The sequence below is a fragment of the Leptopilina boulardi genome, unplaced genomic scaffold (assembly GCF_019393585.1).
Source record: "Leptopilina boulardi isolate dan_hultmark-lab unplaced genomic scaffold, ZJU_Lbou_2.1 LbouV2_278, whole genome shotgun sequence".
Lineage (NCBI taxonomy): Eukaryota > Metazoa > Arthropoda > Insecta > Hymenoptera > Figitidae > Leptopilina > Leptopilina boulardi.
The window spans coordinates 3,842,839-3,867,471 of record NW_026137838.1 but is presented as its reverse complement, the minus strand read 5'-3'; the positions used below and the strand labels follow the sequence as shown (position 1 = coordinate 3,867,471).

Sequence of the window (24,633 nt, the reverse complement as noted above, 5' to 3'; positions counted from 1 at the left end):
ATGGTACTGGATACTGTGGTACCGGTTGCAGTGGTACCGGTTTTGGTATGGTACTGGTTTCTATGGTACCAGTTTTGCTATGGTACCAGTTTTTATGGTACCGGTTTTACTATGGTACCGGATACTATGGTACCGGTTTCTATGGTACCGGTTTCTATGGTACCGGTTTTGATATGGTTCTGGTTTTTCTATGGTTTCTATGGTCCTTTAGAGAGGAAAGTGAAAATGGAATATTACATAATCGATCCCTCATAATGCTATCAGCCTATATTTTCTCTTAAACAAAAATTCAGTCACGTAAAATTGTTTTGTAAAAGAGAATCGATATTGAGAAGTAAAAATTAGAATAAAAGGAAAAATTCTGAATAATAGGAAATTCCTTTTGTCATTCGGTCACCCTAAATTCGATCGCGTGCAACCTTCAAGCGATAAACGTATTTGGGTCACTGCCTTAATATCATATCTGCATGTCTACCACCTTCGTTCTAAATATTCGTATAATTTTTTTTTTTTTTCATTACCTTCTTCTTATATCAAACTGTAATTATTTGTCACCTTTATATGATGAATCGTTACTAAAATTAACTTTCTAATATATACTTTAATATACATTTATATGTATACTTGTATATAGTTCCATATAATAACATATATATTCTAAAAGTTTATCTCTAATCTTTATTCACAAAACCAGGTTATATTGTAAGTCACGCGAAAATTTCGAATTTAATTAAAAAAGAACTTTATAGAGGTATTAAATTAAAAATAAGTTCTTCTCTTTTAGATTTTTAGTCTTAAATTAATTTTCAGCATGCAATTACAGATTTTTGTTTAATTTCCAAAAAAAAAAAATGGTACAGAAAACACGTGTTTTTTTATGGAAAACAAGAGGATATTGACCTTAAGGGACTTGAATTCTATTCCCCTAAGTGATTACACACAACCGAATATTATCTTCAAAGGTAAACCCGGCAGGACACTTCCTTATCTTGTTCAAACTTAAGGGTCGGAGGTATATTCCTCGAAAGGCTAAATCGTTTTATCATGAATTTTATTTGTACATATAAACAATGATGTGTGGAACATTGATCTGAGACAAATTTTTATATTTACTCTAAAAAATAAATAGTAAATTTCTGTTTTTTTTTTAAAAAAAAAGGGTTTTATTCTTCGTTGAACGATAAATGGAAAATAGCCTCAAGGACATAGAATACTATTCGAGCCATTGAATTCACCACTGCAAAGGAAAAGAAAGCAGAAGTAAAGGAAGAGGAAATTCACTACGGGTTCAAGTTAGATTAGGAGAGATAGAAAGAGACTCGCACACACTTGTTGGCTTTGAAACTCAAAAAAAAAAAGAAGAAGAGAGGAGAGAAAAGAAAAGGTGCGACGGAAATGAAATCATTGGCTGAAGAGAGGAAAAAAATCCGCCATTCACATTTTAACCTCTATGCTCTAAATGGCTGGTTTTAGATTATGATCGGTATTAAGCTGTCAAGGGTTGCTTTTTTGAATTCCACTGTCAGAATTTAATCCCATTCTTCAAAATGACCACTTCCACACGCAGAGGGAAAAAAAGAGAGAGAGAGAGAGGACTGAATGAACGTTGAGCGAAAGCTGTGTTTACGCTAGGTTTGTGACTCCTTCATAATCCCTTTCCCTCTCTCTTCTCTCTTGTCCTATCGAGCGTGAGCGCTTCTCATCTTTTCAAACGCCTAGGCTCACGTTTAGCATATATACATTCTCTGTACGATCCCCTTTTGCGGGTCGGAACTTTTTTTTTTTTTTTTTTTTCCTCTTTGTGCCGCGTGTTTTTTTTTTCAACCCTCTCCCCTCTCATAAACCTTCAGGTATTTATCAACGCAGACGCATCATGCATATTCGACATGGCAATTTAACGCCAAAACCCAAATGCGCTTTTCAAACACAGCCGAGCGGAAACTTACGACCCGAGAGTGATGATAAACTGAAATTGTCATTCTTTAGATTGGGGTTTTATATGCTAATTAATTGCAGTCTGTTGTTTAATTAAAAAATAAATTTCGCGCAAAAACGAATTTTGTGATTCTGAATGGCGTATAAATATGGAGAAAGTTTTAGTTGACAAGATTTTAGCATGGATTTTAGAATTGAAAATTTTGATTTCATGATGCGGAAATTTTGAATTTTTTATTGATTTGGAAACTGTTTCTGAACATGTCTAAATCTGCAACTGATTTGGAAGCTGATTTTGAAACTGTTTTTGAATATATCTAAATCTGCAACTGATTTGGAAGCTGATTTTGAAACTGTTTCTGAACATATTTAAATCTGCAACTGATTTGGAAGCTGATTTTGAAACTGTTTCTGAACATATCTAAATCTGCAACTGATTTTGAAACTGATTCTAAAGCTGATTTTGAAACTGATTTGTGAAACTGTTTCTGAACATATATCTAAATCTGCAACTGATTTTGAAACTGATTCTAAAGCTGATTTTGAAACTGATTTGTGAAACTGTTTCTGAACATATCTAAATCTGCAACTGATTTTGAAACTGATTTTGAAATTAATTCTGAAGCTGATTTGTGAAATTGTTTCTGAACATATATCTAAATCTGCAACTGATTTTGAAACTGATTCTAAAGCTGATTTTGAAACTGATCTGTGAAACTGTTTCTGAACATATATCTAAATCTGCAACTGATTTTGAAACTGATTCTAAAGCTGATTTTGAAACTGATCTGTGAAACTGTTTCTGAACATATATCTAAATCTGCAACTGATTTTGAAACTGAATTGTGAAACTGTTTCTAAACATAATTCTGCAATTGATGCTAAAATTAATTTTATTTGTAATTGATCCACAACTTTTACAACTCGATCTTTTTGGATGATCTTCTTTATCCTAGAGCCAATCCTAAAAACAGTTTCTATTAACAGATTCTACAATTAAAATTCTACCAACAAATATTTACAAAAATACTATTACTAAAAAATACTTTCAAAAAGCATATAACTCAAACAACAATAATATTTCTCAAGTTTCATTAATTCCAAACAAAATTCTCTTTGTTTTCCATTCAAAGAATCAGTATATACCAATCAATAAAATATTGAAACAACCTCCAAGCACGAAAGGCGGAACTTTGGGCATATGTGTTTTAATGTTTTTCCATCTCTCTCTCTCTATATATATATACTGCAAAGAAACGACCGCAAGTGAATCCTCGCAGATGGTATGGTATTTCGTTTGAAAAATATAGGTCCAACATCAACACGAAGAGTTGTGTTCGAGAAGTCCCCAGAGACTAACAAGGGCGAGAGAAAGAGAGAGAGAGAGAGAGAGAGAGTGAATATAAGGATATATTCAACTGGGGTGGCAAACGGGGTGGTTTGGTACTCTGGGTATATAGAAAATACAGAACCGTCGATCTCCCAGCGGGTAAAGCTTGCAGCTTACGGATGTAAGCTTCTCTCGCTGTACTATACTGCCCATCTCTTTCGTCCTCGAAGGCTTTTGCCAAATCTCCGCTCCATGGATGCATTTCTCATGTTGGCGTCTGGCTCTCCCGATGAAATAGCCTTTAATCTTTGAATATACAGAAAAGCAGTATTAATGCTTTTATATCGTTCATATAGACGCTTTTCTACACACATATAATATAAATTGTTTTATAATCTCGATAAGAAAAAAAAAAAAACGAAAATTTATTTTTTCCTCCTCTGCATAAAATGAGTATTTAATCGTTCTAATGATCGATCGAGTGTCATATATATATATACTGGCGATATAATCACTAAATTCACATTTTCGAACCCTAACGAAAAAAGATAAATGAATTCATCAGGATTAGGCAAAAATATTTTTTTTTTTACATTAATTAAACTTAAATGGAAATAAAGAATTTTAAGCCTCTTTGAAGAAAAAGAATTGCATACAGAATCTGGTGGGGGGGGGGAAAATAATATCTCCTTTGACAGACACATCAAAGAAGAAGGCATTTTTCAATACAAACTGTTATCATCTTATTGCTATACATTTCTTTATCTTGTTATTCTTTCTCAAAAGCAATTATCTCAAGAAAAATATTTTATCGACTTTACCTTCGCTTTTGCAGTATAAAATATACAAACTGTCCACTAAAGTTCGTGAGAGACGGAAAAGTATCTTAATTAAGAAACGTTCGAATCGTCCTCAACATTTTTTTTTTTTCGAATACTTTTTTTTATGTCTGAAAAGTTATTTATGAAAACTGAAACAGATTTATATATAAATCTTCTAAAGAACTTATTTTTAATACGTAAAATTAAAATATAAAAATTAGTAAATAGTAAATTTTTTTTTTTGTACAGAATTCGGAAATCAAAGAAAGGATTTTTGCGAATCCAGTTGAAATTTGTCGACAGTTTTCCTTCAGTGGAGAATCTAATAACTACTTGGAAGTATCGACGAAGGAGTAGGCGATAAGTCGAGAAGCAAGGAGAGAATGAACTTCACAGATATCCGTTAATTGGGTATCGACTTGGACCAAGAGAGGCGGAAAAGACTGATCGTGAGATGCCCGCGTACTGTGAAAAAAAGGAATCGGAAATAAGATTTCTCGTCCCTCAAGAGACAGGTAGGTCGATATTTTTTTTATATATATATATAGAATTTATATTGTATTTTCTATGATGGTAAGAAAAAGCATTTTTTTTTATAAGAAAAATGAGTTTTTTCATATATATATGTACGTATATATATCTGAAACAAGTGAGAGTCGGTGAGCATGCTAATTTTCACAAACGGCCTTACTCTTTAAATTCGCTTTTCTGCCTACCGCGAGGTGCACCTCGCTTATTTTGTGCCGGAAACGCAACGTTGGCACGCGAAACTCGCAGATTTTGCCAAACCACCATTTCATGTTAAATCCCCGTTCTGTGGTTGCAATTTCATTTTTATACGCAATATATTTTACTCTTGAGGTTAAAATTCGCGTCTTTACAATATATATAGCCTTAAATTATTTGCAAGTGTTATTGTGAAATTTTTTTTAGAGGAGAGTTAGTTTTACAAGAAAAAAAAGAAAAGCCGTAAATTTGCGTTAATGCTATCTTCAGCTTATGACTGAAAAATTAACCTTAAGTTCTGAGCCAGAAGCGAGTTGTGAAGTTAGCTAGGAGTAAGACCTAAGCCAGAAGCGAGCCTTGAAGTTTGGCCTAAGTAAGTCCTGAGCCGGAATTTAGCTTTGAGCGGTAATCAAGCCTTGAAGTTAGCTACAAGTGATTCCTGAGCCAGAAGCGAGGCCTGAAGCTAGCTAGGAGTTAGTCCTAAGATAGAAGAGAGCCTTATAGTAGCTTTATAGTTAGCCTTGAGCCAAAAGTGAGTCTTGAAGTTAGCTAGGAGTAAGGCCTGATCCAAAAACGAGTCCTGAAGTTAGCTAGGAGTAAGGCCTGATCCAAAAAAATGTACTAAAGTTAGCTAGGAGTAAGGCCTGATCCAAAAACTAGTCCTGAAGTTAGGATTGAGTAAGGCCTGATCCAAAAACGAGTCTTGAAGTTTACTAGGAGTAAGGCCTGATCCAAAAACTAGTCCTGAAGTTAGGATTGAGTAAGGCCTGATCCAAAAACGAGTCTTGAAGTTTACTAGGAGTAAGGCCTGATCCAAAAACTAGTCCTGAAGTTAGCTAGGAGTAAGACCTGATCCAAAAACGAGTCCTGAAGTTAGGATTGAGTAAGGCCTGATCCAAAAACGAGTCCTGAAGTTAGTTAAGAGTAAGACCTGATCCAAAAACGAGTCTTGAAGTTTACTAGGAGTAAGGCCAGATCCAAAAACTAGTCCTGAAGTTAGCTAGGAGTAAGACCTGATCCAAAAACGAGTCCTGAAGTTAGTTAAGAGTAAGGCCTGATCCAAAAACTAGTCCTGATGTTAGCTAGGAGTAAGACCTGATCCAAAAACGAGTCCTGAAGTTAGCTAGGAGTAAGACCTGATCCAAAAACGAGTCCTGAAGTTAGTTAAGAGTAAGGCCTGATCCAAAAACTAGTCCTGATGTTAGCTAGGAGTAAGACCTGATCCAAAAACGAGTCCTGAAATTAGGATTGAGTAAGGCCTGATCCAAAAACGAGTCCTGAAGTTAGTTAAGAGTAAGACCTGATCCAAAATCGAGTCTTGAAATTTACTAGGAGTAAGGCCTGATCCAAAAACTAGTCCTGAAGTTAGCTAGGAGTAAGACCAGTCCAAAAACGAGTCCTGAAGTTAGGATTGAGTAAGGCCTTATCCAAAAACGAGTCCTGAAGTTAGTTAAGAGTAAGACCTGATCCAAAAACGAGTCTTGATGTTTACTAGGAGTAAGGCCAGATCCAAAAACTAGTCCTGAAGTTAGCTAGGAGTAAGACCTGATCCAAAAACGAGTCCTGAAGTTAGCTCTGAGCCCTTTTTCATCTACCTAATTGTTTTCCACACCTACAATTCTCTTCAACAATTTTATCAATAAATACAAAAGTTTCTCGTAATGAAATCGAATGTACCATGACTGTTTTTTTTATCTAAAAAAGACACGACATTCTTGATTATTGTCTCTCGACTATTATATAAATTCGTTTTCTCGTTTGTAGGCGTGCAAGAGGCGTTATAGCGCAGGTTGCGGCTAGGGAGTTATATACATCAGGAGTGTATTGCCCTTCTCCTTCCTCTTGCCTCTTTCCCCCAAGGTACAACCACCCACCCCATTCCTGGCGCGTTCAAGCTCCCTCAGCCCTCCGACGTGTCGTATCGGATATTCTGGGTATTGATAAAATAATGAGTGCATTATTAACTCGGCTTAGCTCCACGTGGGGTGATGGTGGTGGCTGTGGTGGTAATGTAATATCTGCTGGCATGCGAGGCAATTGCACGCACACTAACACACACCATTAGAAAAGAAAATAAAAAAAGAAAACCTTGTATTTATAAACGTATATAAGTCACGACATTAATTTGCAAAAAGAAAAATTGCGATACAATTTGTATAATTTATAATTTTATTTTGAAAACTAAATTTTCGGTTAGATGTATATTAGGATTTTGGATATAAAATGAATTTAGTTACAAAAGTGAAATGTACTAAACGGTTGCTAATTAATTAAATAAACAAATCGACGCAGTTGTGAATTAGTTAAAATTAATTTAAATTAAGAAATCTGTAACTTAATTCTTTATTTAATTACCACTTGACAGTAATAATATAATTGCTCCTTTTTATAATTATGAATAAACCCAACCAAATGGTATTCTTAGTTTAAAAAGGGAAGCCATGGGAAAACAAGTGAGGCGCATACTTAGCGGGGGGGGGGGTGTTGTATGGAAAGACGTGAGGGTATTCTATGCATGCCTGGGTTATATTGATCTCAAACGCACTAGTGCGTGCGTGTCAAAATTGCACACCCTCTATACTATATATATTATTTTGCTCATCTTTCACCTTTTTAGCTTCATTAAAACTCATTTATTTCATGCTTAAATTTTTTCGAATCAATAATCTCATTTTCTATTGTCTTTTATAAATATTCTTTGAGATTGTCAACTTTCCCCCTCGAGCAGCCTTGCGGTGTCTTAAAACACCGATAAATTGTCTCTCGTGACATTAATGTCATACAGTTGGGCATAAGGGTTTTTTTTTCTCTCTAAAAAAAAATTACCTAGATAAGCCCCAAGCGCCTTCATTTCCTGTTTAATGACATCAGAAAACATGGGGGGTGAAAGTCATTTGGAATCCCTAATGTACTTGGAATAGTAAAAATGATGATGATGATATAGTGAATAAATAATTCAATTAAACAAAAAGGATCTTTAACAATACCCCCCAAAAAAATTTGTTATCGTTGTTTAATATTTATATCAGTTTTTTTTGATAATGTTGAAACTATATAATGAATGAATTTATGAAGAAAAATAAATTTTACTTGGAATTAAAATTTTGTTTGGTCAAAATTTTATTGTTTTTAACAACAAATTTGTATTGTTGTAACAATACGTCCGTCCGCCAGTCGTACACTCGTACAGTTTCCATAGTAACAATTACCATAGCAACCGGTACCATAGCAACCAGTACCATAGCAAAACCGGTACCATAGACACCGATACCTTAGCAAAACCGCTATCATAGCAAAACCAGTAGCATAGCAAAACCGGAACCATAGTAACCAGTACCATAGTAACCGGTACCATAGCAAAACTAGTACCATAGCAAAACCACTACCATAGTAAAACTGGTATAATAGCAAAACCGGTATCATACCAAAACCGGTACCATAGCAACCAGTACCATAGCAAAACCAGTACCATATCAAAACCGGTACCTTAGCAAAACCAGAAGCATAGCAAAACTGGAACCATAGTAACCAGTAGCATAGCAAAACCGGTACCATAGAAACCGGTACCTTAGCAAAACCAGTAGCATAACAAAACCGTAACCATAATAACCAGTACGACAGCAAAACCGGTACCATAGCAAAACTAGTACCATAACAAAACCAGTACCATAGCAAAACTGGTACCATAGCAAAACCGGTACCATAGCAATTAGTACCAAAGCAAAACCGGTACCATATCAAAACCGGTTCCATAGAAACCGTTACCTTAGCAAAACCGGGACAACAGCAAAACTAGTACCATAGCAAAACCAGTACCATAGCAAAACTGGTACCATAGCAAAACCAGTACCATAGCAATTAGTACCATAGCAAAACCGGTATCATACCAAAACTGGTACCATAGCAATCAGTACCATAGCTAAACCGGTACCATAACAGTCGGTACCATACCAAAACTGGTACCATAGCAACCGGTACTATACCAAAATCGGTACCATAGAAACTGGTACCATAGCAACCAGTACCATAGCAAAACAGGTACCATAACAAAACAGGTACCATAGCAAAACCAGAACCATAGTAACCAGTAGCATAGCAAAACCGGTACCATAGAAATCGGTACCTTAGCAAAACCAGTAGCATAACAAAACCGTAACCATAATAACCAGTACGACAGCAAAACCGGTACCATAGCAAAACTAGTACCATAACAAAACCAGTACCATAGCAAAACTGGTACCATAGCAAAACCGGTACCATAGCAATTAGTACCATAGCAAAACCGGTATCATACCAAAACTGGTACCATAGCAATCAGTACCATAGCAAAATTGGTACCATAACAGCCGGTACCATACCAAAACTGGTACCTTAGCAACCGGTACTATACCAAAACCGGTACCATAGAAACCGGTACCATACCAAAACAGGTACCATAGCAAAACCAGAACGATAGCAACCAGTACCAAAGCAAAACCGGTACCATATCAAAACCGGTTCCATAGAAACCGTTACCTTAGCAAAACCGGAAAACAGCAAAACTAGTACCATAGCAAAACCAGTACCATAGCAAAACTGGTACCATAGCAAAACCAGTACCATAGCAATTAGTACCATAGCAAAACCGGTATCATACCAAAACTGGTACCATAGCAATCAGTACCATAGCTAAACCGGTACCATAACAGTCGGTACCATACCAAAACTGGTACCATAGCAACCGGTACTATACCAAAATCGGTACCATAGAAACTGGTACCATAACAACCAGTACCATAGCAAAACAGGTACCATAACAAAACAGGTACCATAGCAAAACCAGAACCATAGCAACCAGTACCATAGCAAAACTGGTACCATATCAAAACCGGTTCCATAGAAACCGTTACCTTAGCAAAACCGGGACAACAGCAAAACTAGTACCATAGCAAAACTGGTACCATAGCAACTGTTTCCATGACAATCGTTACCATAGCAACTGTTGCTATGGTTTTTTTCCTTAGCAACGATAATATTAGTATTGGTCACGAAACCCTGCGATGGAGGCTTGCGTCTCTCATTCTTTTATATTATTTTTCAAAAATTCTTTCAATGTAGAAAAGTTGACATTTTGTTTTCCGTGTGAAAAAAAATTCACTTAAGGAGAGGAAAAGTAACTTGTAGATATAGAATCTTTTCTTAAAAGTTCAATAGGTGTTTATATAGATAAGAGAGAGAGAAAGAGAGAGAGGAATGGGGTAAAAAAGTGATAGGTATTATATGAGATGATATGCTGAGGATATTACATTCCAAGCAGGTTCCTTATGTTGTGTGCGAGAGAGGCTTAAGATAAGTAAGTAGCAGGTAGCAGGTGTTACGTCGGTACGATGGTATTAGAAGATATGGTCTCCTCTGAAAGACATATTGCCAACGTTTACCGGCAGGTAAAGAAAAGCTTTATTTTGAGATCAGGCATAACCGATCGGGACTCTTATATATATAAAGTGCCGCGCCGTTTCAGCTTCAGATCTATCGCATTTTGAATCGGGTTTGTCAGCGCACACAAAGAAGATTGAAGTCTTGTATTCATTGAACATATATATATATATATGACACAGCTATTTTTTTTCATATTTTCTTTTTGGCAATCACGAATTATTTACTGCAAAGTATTAAAAAATAAATTCAAGTCATGATTCTTAATTTAGAAGATCGGAAACTAAATATTTTAATATTGCAGAAATTATAAAAATATTAAATTATTTTTTAGTTGCTGTGCAGGAAATAATAATTTTGTTTGCTATAATTGATTTTGAGAATTCATTTCAATTATTACCTTTAGATATATTTTGAAGCTCTTTCTTTTTGCACAATTACCTCATTGTAAATTGCGTATTGAGTTCATCACTCTTTTTTTTTCTTTTTTTACTAACGCTGATGAAATCGAGTCAATTCTACTCGAAGCCACACATCCGCACGGCTAGTTTGATTTTGGCAATTTGCATAAGAATTGCTCGCGCTCAATTTTATTGAACTTTCAATAAATTTCGACGAAACTAAATTGTTAAAAAATTTAATCTACATATTTGGAGAGGTAAATTATTACCATAATGAAGAGATAAAAAATTTGAAATAAAAAAAAAAAAATTATACAATTCTTAATACATTTGCAAATAAAAATATAATATAATATCTAAATATTTATATAGTTCAGTTTTCCGAAATAAGATTTTTATAACCTTGATAAAATGATGAGTAATGACTAATAAATTGTTTCTTGACGGAGATAACAAAAAGGGGAATTAAATTGCTTTCTGTTGTCGCACAATATTAGACAAGAAAATAGACATTCTAGCTGACTGATGTCTTGAGATTTGTCGCGCCTTCTGAATACTGGTGGCTCAATGAATGAAACTTAAGCCCGTAAAGTCAGAGCATATCCGTGCCGAGACCCTTCTGCGCTTCACAATGTCGTAATCAAAGGCACCTTCTCTCTCTCTCTCTCTTTCTCCCTCCCTCTCTCTCTATTTTCATGGTAGTACAATACCGTCGTTTAGAGGAATGAAGATGCGACCGCGTACTAAGCGCCGATATTTTCCACGAACAATGAAACTGAAAATTTTGTCCTCAAAAAACATGTCTCATTTTGCTGACGTTTCCTTTCATTTTCTCATATATATGAAAATGAAAATCGAGAAATAAATTTTTTTCAGTTTTAGAATTTTTTTTTTTTTTTTTTTTTTTTTTGAAAAGTAAGCAAATAAGTAAACAGATTTGTCGTTGAATAATCAAAGAGTATACTTTTTTTTTCAATTACTTTATTCCTTTTCAATAATTCCCTTTCTTGTATTTTTTTTTTAGTCCACACGTATCGAAGTTTCCATTCAACGGAACCCCAAGAGAAATACTCCTGACTTGTGGTATTTCAACCGCTATTTATCAAACGCCACTGATGCTCTATTTCACTATAGGGAAAAAAAAAATGTTAATTTTCTTAAGTCCTACGTCATTTGATGGATTGCGGCCATAAAACAATTAACGACATCCTCTTTCTTTTATATATATGAATATTTAAGTCAAACATGTTTTTTTATCTCCCATCGCGTTTAATAACAAAAATAAAATGCGAAACATGATAAATGTATTTTTAATGATATTTTTGACCGGACAATTCGATTTTTTTTGTAAGAGATTGAATTCGTGTCTGGAAAATAGTTGGTGTGTAAAGGCACGCGAAGAACCTTTAATATTTCAGGTATTTTGGTCGAAGTAAAGTGTTTCGCAAAAAGGGGGAATAGCAAAAAAAAAAGAAAAAAAAAAAGTTTATTCTCTTTGAAGAAAACTAGTCGTCAACATAGAAGAGTCGATTTCATCGTGTGACACGCGAGTTCCAAGTTAAGGTGCAATGTGCGCGCCTCTCTCTCTCTCTCTTGGGTGACCCTCGAATGTCCTTATACCTTTTTTTTTTGCCGTTAAAGATCAAAGACTCTTGGAAAATCGATGGGGCTTTCCTTGAAACCTCGATTCAATTTACCATCATCCTTTATTTTCGTCAATGTTTTTCTTTTTAGCTGCGTTGTTGAAGAAATCGGATCGTAACGATCGTTCAAAAAAAAAAACCCCTAACGGATAAGAGATTCCCTTCAATCGAGGATTTTAAAAAGAGAAAACGATTTGTAATTGGTCCGCGTTTGTTTGCATTGATATTATAATAAAAGAAATTTGTTTTGATGAAACATGGAATTATCTAATAGATCTGATAAGTACTTAATATTCTATAGCCTGAGGTATATATACAATACGAATCTGGAGTATGGAACAAAAGGGGACTAGCGGAGAAGTGAGTATAGACCGATTAGTACGGCCCATTGACCAATGTTGATGGTTATATATATATATATATATATATATATATATATATATATACACACAACAACAACGCAACGACCCTGTTTTCAACTTGGACTAGTTCCAACCTACATCCTTTAGGTCCTCGACTTGTTTGCCGACGTATACACTTAGACGTTCCATACTAAAGGAAAGTATTTCACCAAAGTTTCCCGACAGGCAGACGTGCTTTGGCAAGACAGCACGAAATTTCACTCCCGCAAGGTCTTTAGTAACTAGAGAGATGTTTACGGGATATTCAAAATAGTTCGCGAATCTAATTTTCCTCTCTTTACACTTTAGCTGGGCCCCCCTTGCTACTACCTATACCTTCTCCTGTTTTAAGCTCTTTATAATCTATTTTTCAATGTGGCCTTCCCATCATCGCGTTTACTCTTAAGACTTTAAATGAGATGCAATAACGCAGCCTTTCAATTTAGATAATAATTGGTGAAAAAAAGTTTTACAATTATTTTTCGATTATAATTTTGTGGTGATAAAAATAAATTGGAAACCTCATTACAACATTAAGGGGGGGTTGAAAGTTTTTTTTTAGGAGTCGATTGTGGTTGAGGATTGAGTTAAGAGTAGTTTGAAGCTGAAGACTCACTTAAGGATGACCTTAAGTGTAATATGTGGCTCGAGACTCACTTGTAACTGACCTTAAGGATATTTTATGACCCAGGAATTATTTGCAACTAACCTTAATGATAACTTATTACATAGGACTTACTTGTAACTATCCTTAAGGATATTTTTTGACCCAGGTCTTACTCGTAATTAACCTTAAGGATATTTTATGACCCAGGACTAACAAGTAACTAAATTTGAGGATATTTTTTGACCCAGGCCTTACTTGTAACTAACCTTAAGGATATTTTATGACCCAGGATTTACTTGTGACTAACCTTAAGGATATTTTACGACCCAAAACTAACTTTTAACTAACTTTAAGGATAATTTATGACCTAGGACTAACTTGTAACTACCCGTAAGGATATTTTATAACCTAGAAGTTACTTATTACTAACCTTACGGCTAGTTTATGACTCAGGATTTACTTATCACTAACCTTAAAGTCACTTTATGACCCCGAACTTACTTGTAACTAACCTTAAGGATAATTTTGTCCCAGGACTCACTTTTAACTAACCTTAAGGCTTTATTATGACTCAGGACTTGTAACATACTTTAAGGATAATTTATAACCCAGGACCAACTTGTAACTAACCTTAAGGATATTTTGTGACCTAGGATTTACTTGTAACTAACCTTAATGATATTTTGTGACTTAGGACTTACTTGTAACTAATGTTAAGGATATTTTTTGACCCAGGTCTTACTCATAATTAACCTTAAGGATATTTTATGACCCAGGATTTACTTGTGACTAACCTTAACGATATTTTATGACCCAGGACTAACATGTAACTAACTTTAAGGATATTTTATGACTCAGGACCAACTTATAACTAATCTTATAGGTAGTTTATGACTCAGTACTTACTTATGGCTAACCTTAAGACTAGTCTATTGGTCAGAACTCACTTACAATTAACCTTAAGGATAATTTATGACCTAGAACGTTCTTGTAATTAACCTTATGACTAGTTTAATAGTTTAGGACTCACTTATAACTGACCTTAAGGATATTTTTTGACTCAGGATTCACTTACAACTAACCTTAAGGATATTTTATGACCTAGGACTCACTTGTAACTAACCTTAATGATAACTTTTTACACAGGACTTATTCGTAAATAACCTTAAGGATATTTTTGACCCAGATCTTACTTGTAACTAACCTTAAGGATATTTTATGACCCAGGACTAACTTATAACTAACTTTAAGGATATTTTACGACCCAAAACTTACTTTTAACTAATCTTACGGATAATTTATTACCTAGGACTTTCTTGTAATTAACCTTATGACTAGTTTATTAGTCAGGACTCACTTATAACTGACATTAAGTATATTTTTTGACTCAGGATTCACTTACAACTAACCTTAAGTATATTTTATGACCTAGGACTCACTTACAACTAACTTTAAGGATATTTTATGACCTAGGACTCTCTTGTAACTAACCTTAAGGACATTTTATGACCCAGGACTAACTTATAACTAACTTAAGGATATTTTACGACCCGAAACTTACTTTTAACTGACCTTAAGGATAATTTATGACCCAGGACTTACTTGTACCTAACCTTAAGGTTATTTTGAAATCTAGAACTTACTTATAACTAACCTTAAGGCTTTATTATGACTCAGGACTCACTTATTGCTAACCTTAAAGATAGTTTACGGCTCGGTACTCACTTGTAACATACTATAAATATAATTTATAATCGAGGACCTACTTGTAACGAACCTTAAGGATATTTTGTGACCTAGGACTTACTTGTAACTAACCTTAAGGATATTTTGTTACCTAGAACTTACTTGTAACTAACCTTAAGGATATTTTGTGACCTAGGACTTACTTCTAACTAACCTTAAAGTCAGTTTATGACCCAAGACTTACTCTTAACTAACCTTAAGGATAATTTTTGTCGCAGGACTTATTTGTTACTAAACTTAAGGCTTTTTTATGACTCAGGGATCACTATTTGCTAACCTTAGATAGTTTACAAGTTGGTAACTAATATTTGACGGACAATTTATGACCCAGAACTCATTTATAACTAACTCCAAAAGCTATCCTATGAATCAGAACTCACTCATGTCTAACCTTAAGGCTAGATAATTGCTCAAGGTCTGGTTATAGCTCAGGACTCACTTACGGCTAACCTCAAGGTCCCCTTATGTCCCTAAACTTCATCTTGGCTAACTTCAAGACTCTCTTGTATGCCTAGACTCACTTTTGGCTAACCGCAAGGCATTCTTCAGTTCCAAGACTCTCCCAAAATATTTCAAGCATCCCTTAATGCTCGATTGACGCTCAAAAACTTTCTCAGTACTCTTTTATTAAATGCATTTCAATCTTGATCCATGACTGAGTTCTAAACCACACTTTTGAATTATTCCTTGACTCTTGAACCACAAAATTATTTTTTTGTTTATCTTCTTTACAATTATGTAAAAAATATTCTTTGATATATATATATTCTCACATTTGAAAATATTCGTTTGAACGGTAAGCGTGCTTTTTGGATCGTAGCAGCTTCTTTTTAGGGAGTTTTTGCCGACAGTTGGAAATATGACGCGAACTTTTATTTTTTGATTGACGCAACGTTTGAAAGTGGGGTCGACGATCGTGGTGAGAATTTCTCATTTCAAGGCGAGGCGCAAAGGCACTTAGCTTTAACCGCGGCGAACATTGGCTTCGGGGTATAAGAAGAAGAAGACGAAGAAGAAGAAGAGAAGAGAAGAAAGAAAGAAAAAGAAGAAATATATAAGGTGTATAAGGAAAAGAACCCCAATGTCGAATTGAGGGTGAGAATCGTAGATGAAACGAGTCGGAAATACACAAAGCTCTTTCTATATATGGCACGTCTCGCGTTCATGGTATTTTATATATATAACTATATATATATTTTTATGTTTGGTCTTTGGTCGTACAAGAATTGCGTCTTCCACAAGAATTAATATCGCGAGAAACTTGCCTTCGATTATCCTGAATTTGACAGTGATTTATGATTGTGATGTGATACCGCATGTTTCTTGTTTGGCAAAAAAAAAAGGGCAAATCGATTTGCGCAAACATATTTTTTTAGAATCTGCATATATGTTATGATGATTTAAAAACCGTTGCCCTATACCTTTCAGCTGTCATGTCGATTTGCTGCTTGTCGAAAAATTTTTTTGACATTGAGTAACTGACTTTTAAAAGATCTTTTGTATCTTGTTAAATAAGTTTCTGATCTAATTTGTTTTTTTACTTTTTTTTAAAAATGGAATGTAAAAAAGTGATTTGGGAAAAAAAAAGGGATTTAATGAGAAAGATGAAGGAGGATCATCATCATCATCATCATCATCATAGCGTGTGCAAGTTTCTACCCTTACAATTTCTTCAAGAGGCAATTGTGGTCCATCACTTAAGAAACTTGGAACAAATGAAAAGTCCTATCTTGGGATTCGACAATAATTGAGCTTCAACTTCTAAAACCCATCTTTCTTCTTCTTATTTTCCATTTTTTTTTTTTTTTTTTTTTCTTTGCAAGAAACTCTTTGGATTACTGGTAGCGTCGATTTTACCCTTCAGAGAGGGAGAGTGAGAGGCACTATCTAACCTCAAGCACGTTATTACTATACTATGGTGAAATGTAATTTCCGGCGGCTCGTGGACCGTTTTTGCTATATCGTGTCTCTCCTTCATGGCACACACAATTTTGGGAGAGTTGCGTGCATTAGGAAGGTAGTATATATAGTGGTGTTAGGGGTATATATATATATATATATATATATACACGATTGCAAAGTAAAGATGCTTTAGTGGATGACATATACATACGACGACAACGACATCGCGTTATCGAGGCCAATGAGCTACCTATTAATCACTTCATGTTTGTTAAGCGACGTACACACCTGCTTCCCGTAATATCCTCCAGCCCCTTTCTAGTTTCAAGAGAGGGTATATAGAGCCAAGTTTTGTAACCAAAACTTACGCCATTTCAAGTAATGAGAAGCTTCCCTCTAAACTTTGCTTTCAAGTTGTCTTTAATTAATTAATTAATTAATTAAATTATTAATTTATTAATTTATTAATTAATTAATTAAATTATTAATTTATTAATTAATTAATTAAATTATTAATTTATTAATTAATTAATTAAATTATTAATTTATTAATTAATTAATAACAATTGTTTTTTATTATTTTAATTAAAATTTATTACTAAAAATATTTATTTTTACTACAACCCAGATAAATGTTTCATTTGAACCAAATATAACACCGTCTGACAAAATTCAACTTTTTTTTTGACCCACAAAAAAATCCAACATTTTTGGAAATTAGGACCCAAAAAAAAAATACCCGTGTCTGGCCGTTTTGCTAGATCAAATTGTTTGTGGTTTTTAGGGGGTTGCTGATTATTAATCTGATGACAGATTTTCAAAATTCAAAATGGCGGATTCAATATGACGGTCAAAATTTTAAAAAGTTATTAAATTTTTTTTAAACCTTAGTATCTAGGGGTTTTTTGGGTCGGTGATGACGAATCTGATGTTAAATTTTCAAAATTAAAAATGGCAGATATAAAAAATTAATAACTTTTTAAAAATTTGATCGCCATATTGGATCCGCCATTTTGAATTTAGAAAATCTGACATCAGATTAATAATCAGTGACCCCCCGAAAACCCCCAGATACCGAGGTTTTATAAAATATTAATAATTTTTAAAAGATATCTTGTCACTTTTCATTTAGGGGTTGTTTTCACCCCTAAAAACCACAAACGACTTTATCTAGCAAAACGGCCAGACACGGGTATTTTTTTTGGGTCCTAGTTTCTAAAAAAGGTTAAATTTTTTTGTTGGTCAAAAATTGTGACGGACGGTGTAATATATTTGATTTAAATAAACGTATATTTGTCTCACAGCCTACTAGCCTATTTGGCGTAAATAAATTTTTTTTATTTAAATCAAATAAAAATTTATTTAAAACAAATAAAAGTTTACTTGAATCAAATAAAAGGTTACTTGAATCAAATAAAAGTTTACTTGAATCAAATAAAAATGAATTTGAATCAAATAAATATTTATTTAAATCAAATAAAATTTTACTTGAATCAAATAAAAGGTTACTTGAATCAAATAAAAGGTTTGCTTGAATCAAATAAATATTTATTAGGCTGCGAGACAAATATATATATAATTTCTCTGGGTGTAAGAAGATAAAAATTTGTTTGAAATTAATTTTCCCATCATTATCATAAATGAAACAGATTTATTTTTTTTCAGTGAGATAAGATATTTTTTTTTTGTTTTTTTTTGCAAGACTTGTATATTTATAATATTCAGCATTCCAATGAAAGAATCCAGATTATGTGATTTCTTATTCAAAAAGATGAACTATGAAACTAAAAAAATAAAATTTCCATGGAATTATATATTTATAATTCTCCATCTTAAAATTAATTGCTGCATCTATACTTAGATTCAACCTAAGGTCTTTAGTGCGCAATTCAAAAAAAAAAAAAAAAAAAGAAACGAAAACGCCGCTGCAATATATTTATCACAATCAGATTAAATCAGGTACGATAAATATAATACTAAAAGACACTAATTAGACTTGGATGTAATTTGTTTGATATTCTTCCTTTCTAATTATGTTCTTCGTGACATTAATTTTGTCCTTAAGTATATATTATATTCAAAAATAGATATAGGAAAATTTTTGCTGTATACAAAGAAAAAAGTAAATTGCTTTTATTTATTTTTTTTTTTTATTATAAAGTTTTATAAAGCCATTAATCTTTATCGTTGATAACGTTGGAGTCTTTATCTGTTTTTATCTTTTATTGGTAATAGTGTCATTAAATTTATAAAACTGTCTTGAAAAAGAAAAAAAAATGATCAAATTTTTGCAAATATTTTTTTTGCCGACAAAGAAAGTTTAATAAAATTTTATTATCGTCACGTTATCATTGAATAAAAAATTGTTAAAAAGTTGAATTATATTTTAAAATCTTGGATGTAATTGATTCAGTAATTAATTAATTTAGTGATTAATTAAATAATTAATTACTTAATCAATTAATTAATTAATTAATTAATTATTTAATCAATTAATTAATTAGTTAATGAACTAATTACTTACCTTATTAATTAATAACTTACTTATTTATTTACTTAATTAATTATTTATTTAATTAATTACTTATTTAATTAATTTTAAAAAAATAAAAATTTTAATTTAATAATTAATTTAAAAGATGAAAGTCTTATTCAAATAATTCTCCATCTAATTGAGTAATTCTCTTAAAGAATAAAGATTAAAGATATAAAACAATATTAACAGCTCTTTTTGCAGTTGAATAGTGTAGTGGTATATTCAAGATGATATAGGTATTACAATGGAGGTTATTATTATTATTTTCTTTTTTTTTTGGTTCCCATGATAAAAAAAAACCATTCACACTGATGAAAGCCTATATCAAGTGGCACACAAGATTCATATATACTCAATCTTAATTGTATGAATGGCAAGGAGAACCGAATATGTCGCGCGCCCTCATTGTTAGTGCTTTTGTGCAATTTCAATCACCAAGTGTTATGTGCAGTTTGCTTTTTTCTTCAAACTCACAAAGTAAATACGTACCTTAAAAAGATTTGAGTGCGGGTACAAAAATTTTTTTTTTTTTTTGTCAATGGTTTTTTTTTTTTATTTTCTTTTCTTTTTATCTCACCTGAGTATATTCAAACTATATATATGTATATGCAGAAGCTGGAATTACAACTTGAAGCGTGAAGTTCTGACCCACTTGAGAATTGGACGGCTCATACTATTATTTAGATAGTATAGACCACTCTATAGTGAATAGTTCAAAACTGTACGGGGTAAAATGAGGAAGAAAAAAAAATTGGAGGATAATAACTGGAAAATTTTGCGATATTTTTTTTTTTTTTGTAAAGATATATATATATATATATATATATATATATATATATATATATATATATATATATATATATATTGTGTGGAAAAAAGTATGATTGATTGTGAGGGTTTTTTTTTTTTGCGAATGGAATAAAATATCAAAAATTTATTTTACAGACAGAAATTCTCGAGAGCTGTTCTCTCTCTCTCTCTCTCTTGATTAAAGGAATCGGTAGTTCTGGCAATTGGGAAGTTAAACAAGGTAGTTGGAATAGAGAGTCGGCATGCGGGTGGTACATACATACATGTATGGTAACCTATATGCAATTATGTTCCTCGGCTATGTGTACAACGTGGTGCACGTACTTTGCAATGAGGGAGAGAGAGTAAGAGAGAGAGAGAGAGAGAGAGGTGCCGAAGGGCACCATGGAGAACGGTAAGGGTATGGCTGTTTGCAAAGCGGTGTATTATACTGTCAGCCAATGTCGGGGATTAGCAATACATCGGGCTCGTGAACCCAGTGCGCGCATCTGTTCTCTCTCTACAAGCCTTGCATTGCAATTGACGTGCACCGGGGTCCAGAGAAATTTGCAAATAACGTGAAAATCCCTTCTCTTACGCGAGGGATGAAAATGCGAGTTGGTATTAAGCATACTTAAGTACTTTTCAATTGTGAAATTATTAAAATTTTCAAGCACATCTTAATATACCCTGCAACAATTTTACAACATAGAATGATAATGAAAAATAATTTTATCATCTTTTGAAATTTATTTTTCTAGAATTTGAAGATTCATTTTCGATTATAAGTTTGGGTAACTCGGTATAAAAAAATAGAATAGGTAATTATCAAAACTGCTACGATCACCGTTGCTATGGAAACTTTTGGTACTTCGGTTGCCTTGGTAACCTTTGCTATGGAAATTTTGGTTCATTGGTTGCTTTGACAACTGTTGCTATGGAAACTGTTGGTACGACGGTTGCTTTGGTAACCGTTGCTATGGAAATTGCTAGTACTTTGGTTGCCTTTACAACCGTTGCTATGAATACTTTTGGTACTTCGATTTCCTTGACAACCGTTGCTATGGAAACTGTTGGTACGATGGTTGCTTTGGTAACCGTTGCTATGGAAACTTCTAGTATTTCCGTTGCCATGGTAACCGTTCCTATAGTATCCGTTGCTACGGAAACTTCTGGTACGTTGGTTGCTATGGTAACTGTTGCTACAGTAATCGTTGCTATAGAAACTTCTGGTACGTTGCGGTTGCCTTGGCAACCGTTGCTATGGAAACTGTTGGTACAATGGTTGCCTTGGTAACCGTTTCTATGGAAATTTTGGTTCGTTGGTTGCTTTGACAACCGTTGCTATGGAAACTTCTAGTACTTCGGTTGCTTTGGTAACCGTTGCTACATGGAAACTGTTGGTACTTCGGTTGCCTTGGTAACCGTTGCTATGGAAATTGCTGGTACGTCGGATGCTATGGTAACCGTTGCTATGGAAACTTCTAGTACTTCGGTTGCTTTGGTAACCGTTGCTATGGAAACTGTTGGTACTTTGGTTGCCTTGGTAACCGTTGCTATGGAAATTGCTGGTACGTCCGTTGCTATGGTAACCGTTGCTATGGAAACTTCTAGTATTTCCGTTGCCATGGTAACCGTTCCTATAGTATCCGTTGCTACGGAAACTTCTGGTACGTTGGTTTCTATGGTAACTTTTGCTATAGTAATCGTTGCTATAGAAACTTCTAGTACGTTGCGTTTGCCTTGGCAACCGTTGCTATGGTAACTGTTACTATGTTAACTAGTGCTACAGTGGTCGTCATAGCAATGGTTATCATAGCAACCGTTACCATGACAACAGTGCTCATAGCAACGGTTACCATCATGGTTCACAAACTGATATTTAAATATCGCATATATGTAATTACTTGAAATCTGCTTCTGGAAAATTTAACTTTCAATCGCAAAATACAATAATTTTTGTTAATTCCGTATACCGTATCGCAGCTACTATATTCAATATTCACATCATAACCTCGGGCTAATGCCTATATATATATTCTGAAACCTGTCATCAGATAGATTGTAACCAAGACAAGTGCAAACACTATAAATATCTATACATAAAGAGGATGTTGTATATATATATATAAATGCAAAGAGCTTTTGTAACGGTATATATAAAATAAGTGATTGCGTAATGAAAGCCTATCCGTAATTTTATGATTTATCATTTCACATATTAAGTTGACGTTTTAAAATGGACAGAACAATGCTTCTTGTTTGGAGAAAGAGAGAGAGAAAAAGAGGAATATAAAATCTGACAAAGTAAAAAGAGACCTTACACGAGCCATTAGTTTGAATGACATTGCAGGTGTACAGAATTTTATCTCGAATAGAGGATGCATTTTGATTTCACATTATATAAATAAACCTTCCTATTGTTTTCTAATGTTTATTTCTTGTTACAAATTACTATCCATTTACGAGTGTGGATATTTTTTTTTTTATTTAATTTTGTTCCCTTTGGTTAAAAATGATTTTTGATATTATTATATATATATACAGAGGTGTAAATTCGTCAAATCGCACGAATAACCTCTATTTGGTAATTGTATATATAGATGTTTGCTACTAGGAAATGAAATTACAGACCTCATTTGCAGGGAGAGCATGAATGCCAAATAATCGCGTTCATCGAAATTCCTACGCGTATCTCCTATACACACACATATATATATATATATATATATATATATATATATATATATATATATATATATAAACACACGCAATTCGTAAATGCAACGCACAAATTCGACCCCCTTTATCTCTGCCGTGGCGTTTAAACGGAAGTCACGTGCTCCGTTACTTTTCTCCAAAGAAGTTATATTGAACATTGAAAATAACATTATTATTTATATTTTCTTCTTCGTTGCTAATTTTCACAAAAATAAAAAAAATTATCCTTCAGATTAGTATATACAACGGGAAGGAAAATTATATAATTTTTTTTTGACCCCCTGTTATTATGCAAATTAGGAAATAAAATATAACAAACAAAAAAAAAAGGAGATGAAACAACAGCAGCCACTCATAAAGTTGAGTGAAAAGTTATACAACTGTATATAAACTATGGAGGCAAATAAAAAGGAAATCCTGATCCTGTTAACTTGAAGTGTTCCACGTGACCTGAATTCATGTTTTTTTTATATATATATGTATAAAAATGAGAGAGAGAAAGATCGATAAAATTCTGTCTAACGGATAAGTAATGTTTCGTTACAATTTATGGAAATTGTACGTTAATGCATATATCCGAAACGTACGTGTTCACTTTAACAGGAAACCCCTTTTTCCTCGAGAGAAACTGGAAGTGGACTCATGTTATCCAGGGGGAAAAGGGTAGAAGGGAGATGTTCAATGTATTCGCCAGGGGTCAGTATGGCTTCAGACTCTACACATAGGGTAGAGGTGAACCTGAAATGGAGATAAGTAGGATGCTATAACTGACTTGGCTGGGTGGTGAGAAGGGAGAGGCAACAAGCCACGAGAATCACTGGATCGATATTAACTTGTGATAGTTCCCTTTTCCAACTATAAGGCGCTCGAGTTTGCGCCTTCGTTTAATGTACCTACTTTAATATTACCACCTGCACCTGATGTTGAAACCTACGAGTTTTTTTTTTTTGAGACTCGTATAGACAAATTTATCATTGTCAACAAAAAAAGGTTTCTGATCAATACAGACTTTTTGCTGCAGAAACAGATATCTTAAAATAAGACAAATTTTTTTTTGGAATTTTTAGACATTTGTGTATTTAGATGATTGCTTTGGCTTAAAGTTGTATCGTTGTCTCATTGGTTGAGAAAGTTAAGAAGTTCTGCCATTGGTCAACGTCTGAAAATACGGACAAAAGTGTCTTAAAATAATACGCTATCATCCGTCATTGCATTGCTGCTTCTCATAAAAAAATTTTCGCATTGAAAAAGTGGATTTGCATCCAGATTTTATTTTAAGACACTTGTATTTATATTTAAGACCGTTGCTATGGTAACGGTTGGCATAGAAACGGTTGCCATTGTCACGGTTGCTGTGCAAACAGTTGCAATAGTTTCGGTTTCTATGGTACTGGTTTCTATGGTGCAGGTTTTGCTATGGTACCGATTTTGGAATGGTACAGGTTTCTATGGTACCAGTTTTGGTATGGTACCGGTTTTGATGTGGTTCCGGTTTTGGTATGGTACCGGTTTCGGTATGGTTCCGGTTTTGCTATGTTACAGGTTTCTATGTTACCGTTTTTACTATGCTACCGATTTTGGAATGGTACCGGTTTCTATAATACCGGTTTTGCAATGGTACCGGTTTCTGTGGTACCAGTTTTGATGTGTTTCCGGTTTG

At 33.7% G+C, this 24,633-nt stretch overlaps 1 protein-coding gene across 1 annotated transcript in view; it reads left to right on the top strand.

Moving 5' to 3' along the window:
• LOC127281957 (discoidin domain-containing receptor tyrosine kinase B) overlaps positions 1-24,633 on the top strand; it is a 395,594-nt gene that overhangs the window by 38,412 nt on the left and 332,549 nt on the right. The window contains exon 2 of the mRNA XM_051305982.1: positions 4,336-4,601. The gene's annotated coding sequence lies outside the window, so the exon portion shown is untranslated. The remainder of the gene's footprint in view (positions 1-4,335; positions 4,602-24,633) is intronic.